At 33.1% G+C, this 3,877-nt stretch overlaps 1 pseudogene; it reads right to left on the minus strand.

Annotated features, from left to right (window-relative positions):
• Window positions 1–746: 746 nt before the first annotated feature.
• Window positions 747–1,784, minus strand: LOC134269948 (uncharacterized; annotated as a pseudogene).
• Between the last annotated feature and the right edge of the window lie 2,093 nt (window positions 1,785–3,877).

Genomic DNA, 3,877 nt, shown 5'->3' on the forward strand with positions numbered 1-3,877 from the left:
TAAATTTTAAAAACGATTTAATACAATAAGAAGATTTGTGTGGCAAATCCATTTGAAACGGTCATTTCTTACAAAACTCATCCTTAGCTTTAAAATTGCATTCATATGTATCTCATATCCGAGAATAAAACAATTTATGCCCTAAACTTTTTCCTTTGTTTCGTAGTTTTTTTAAAGGGAATACTGTCTAGTTTGTATAGTATGCCGGGGATCAACGAAGGGAAACATGGGATAATTTGCATAACGGGCAAGCCCGTTTTTAACATCCTTTTTTCCCCACTCTCGTTGATGTCCTGGCATACTGTCTAACTAACAGTTTCCTTATTTTTCCATTTCATTGTGAAAAAAAATTTAATTTATTTTTTAAAAATGTAGACCAGTTTAAAAATTAACGAGGACTTCCATGCCAATTTCAATGTAGTCCTTGCCCACTGACGACAAACACAAAGGCAGCCGCACGAGATTTACATGCATATTTGGCCTCCTTAGCCCAACAAAGGGACAGATGCGCACGATATTTGCATGCATTTGGCCCCCCTAGCTCCTGACCTATCGACCTGTCTAATTTACATTCCGGTAGATTATAAGAAATTAAGTTCTAACTTTTAAAGAGTTATGGAAAAAAAATAGAAAAGGAAATATTGTTTATTCATATGCACATAATTAAAGGTACATAAAAAAAAATGATATCGGTATATACCCTGTAGTCAACAAACTTTCTTATTCAGAGGATGCCAGGCACAGACTCAAACGAATTTCTGTAGAAAAAGGTCGAAAGAACACCCAGGCAATTCGTGTGATAATCTAGTAACCATGGCAAACGCTACTGTATGACAAATTCCATACAATATAACAATGAACATTTCAAAGTTTGTCATCGGCTTCAAAAACTGCGCTTCTCCTTCCGAATGTTCCGGCCGACTTAACTCGGATGTCCCGGGTTTATCTCTTGTTAACGTCTCCATTTCCATCACGTTTTTGATGGAATGATTTCTAAGATGAAGTAGTCTCAATCCGTCCAGTACCCACATTCCAATGAACGGTAGATAGTAAAATATGCATGCCAAAACAACAAAAGCCAGAACATTAGCCACGTACATCACACATAGAACAATAAATGCTAGGAAAGTAGAGATGGCGAAAACGGCTAAAATGATCAGCCAAACAAGATTTGAGAATGATGATTTCCCGGTAAACCTCAAAAATCCTGTAAACGCTTTCATCAGTCCGAAGCAAACTGACCCATAGAGAACAACCAGAAGGCAACAAACCCAGATACTGCCTTCGGAGTCTCCGTGGTGTTGTACATATTCCTCGTACTTTGCACTGCAATGGATACCAACAGTAAAACTTCGGATAATCCTCTTGCTAATTCCAGTAAACTTGAAGATTTTTTAAAATTTCCTGTTGCTAAAATAGCAACAAACAAAAAAATATTTGCTAGAATTGTCAAAACAATAACAACAAGAGCTCCTTCGGGGCCGTTATCTCTTGACGGTCTAAAAAAGTTCATTATTTCGTCTCCAATATATTTTGATTTTGCCTCCGCGTCCATTTCATCAAAAGGTGGGTTTATGAACATGCTCAAATCCATGTTGAATCTGCAATTTAAAAAAACAACAAATTCGCCAAAGGCGTTGGATATGCAGAACAAATATCTGGGTCATTTAATGTCTGCTTACCTTGAGAAGCCAACAGTAACGGGAAGAAGGAAAACATTCAAAACAGTTTTCATGCACCATTCAATCAAAACTGCGCATTTTACAAATATATCAGATCACGTTGGCAAAGAACAATTCGTGCTAGGTGCACTAAATATATAAATTTAACTTATTTGTGTATATGGGGTTACAACCAGGTCATTGCATGTTTGACCGTGGCAAATCGGGACTGGCCGTTCCGCTTCAAAGCCGTAAGATCACTAGTCTACATAACTACATGTAGTTACCTTTCACAAAGACTTCAAAAGCTATATAAGATTTCATTCAAAATTTGTTTGAAATATATTCATCTTTATATTTACTTGAAGAGTTTTACAAATTAGAAGAAAAGTTATTTTAAAAAAAACTGGAATTTGTCCATAGGATCCAAATGCGACACGCAGGGTTCATAAGTAATGGTACATGAAAAATTGTATACAAGAGTATAAAGTTTTATGAAGATATCTTTAAAAGATTCTTTACTGAAATTTTACACAGTCTATATGAATGTCAGAGCTCACTGGAAACACATGCAAAATATAAGTGTAATGTAAATATATGATAAATATTTCGGATAAAACAGTAAGGAATAAAATAATTTTGTTAAACCACAAATAAAACTCATGTTTTAGAAGTTCAGTCCTCAATGGGTTTCCATAGCAAAGTAATCGGAGAGTTATATTTTTACAGAAAATTACATAAAAAATTTCTCTTGCAAAAAATCTTAAAAAAAAGAGTTTTTTTCTTGCTTACTTTCCAGGTCCCCGATCCCTCGAAAATAGCCAGTAATTTTGAATTTAGTGACCTGAATTCGTCAAAAATCAATACGGACAAGCCTTCAAAACTATGGCTCTCTGCAATACGACACGTATGCAACATCGACAACGAGCTGCAATATTATGTAGATCTTCAAAGGCTTGTTTCGATAATAATTTTTTAACCCACAGTGTACTATAGGTTAAAAATTTATTACCGAAATAAGTGCTTTTGAGCTCTTTATATTTCAAAACAAAAATGGAGGGGGAAGGTTAGATACAGAAGCGTACTAGGGCCTCAAAAGTATCTTTTTTTTTTTAAATTTTTTTTAACAAATTGTTAATTTCTTAAAACAGATTAATAATTTGTTATAACAAATTACTAATTTGGTATAACAAATTAGTAAATCTGTTTTAAGAAATTAATAATTTGTTAAAACAAATTACTAATTTGATATAACAAATTACTATATTTTTTAATTTGTTTTAACAAATTAGTAACAAAATTTGTTAATAATTTGTTAAAACAAATTTAAAAAAAAAAAACTGCTGCGGCCCTAATACGCTTTCGTAGTTAGATCTCACCTTGGGAATTTGCCTTTTTTAGTATCAAATTGAGTAGCTGCAGATCTGTAGCGTTATGGTTTTACCATAACGCTACAGATCCAGTAATGCAAAAAATGTGCAATTTACGGCGCAAGATTTTTTGCGCATTATTTTGGGAGAATTTTTTCCCTTTTCCAACTTTGGTAAATCATTTACCTTACACCCCCCAATTTCAGACACATATAAAGGATTGGGGGTGGGTAAAACATACAGATGTACTTTATAAATGTGTCTAGAATTATGGAAGGAAAGGTAAAATAATCTAACAATGTTGGAAAGGGGAGAAAATTTTTCCAAACAGTGCGCAAAAAAATATTGCGCCGTAAATAACACATTTTACGCATTACGGGATCTGTAGCATTTCAAACACTAAATATATAAAACCATAATGCTACAGATCTGCAGCTACAAATTGAGGTGAATTTACCTATTGTGTTTGATATTCCACACTCTGTAATTTATTTGGTTTGACTGAGAACATTATATGCTCGTATAATTCGTTTCGTAATAAAAGTCTTTAAAAAACTATATTTTTACATGCTTTATTTTACACGTTTTTAAATAATATAAATATACTGTAATTATATCATATGTATGGCAAGCTTAAGCCTATTTCATAAAATGAGCTAAATAAAGTTTTACAGTTGATGAACTAGGTTTATCGACTGTAAACTATAGTTTTCGAATTCGATATGGCACGCCAAATTCACAAAAATGAGCTAAACATAGTTTCACAGTTGATAAACTAGGCTTATCAACAGTAAACTATAGTTTACAAACCGTAAACTGTAGTTAACAATTCGTTAACTATAGTTT

Source organism: Saccostrea cucullata, unplaced genomic scaffold (assembly GCF_032062105.1).
Source record: "Saccostrea cucullata isolate Sc308-1 unplaced genomic scaffold, CSIRO_AGI_Scuc_v1 ctg18225, whole genome shotgun sequence".
In the NCBI taxonomy this organism is placed as follows: Eukaryota; Metazoa; Mollusca; class Bivalvia; order Ostreida; family Ostreidae; genus Saccostrea; species Saccostrea cuccullata.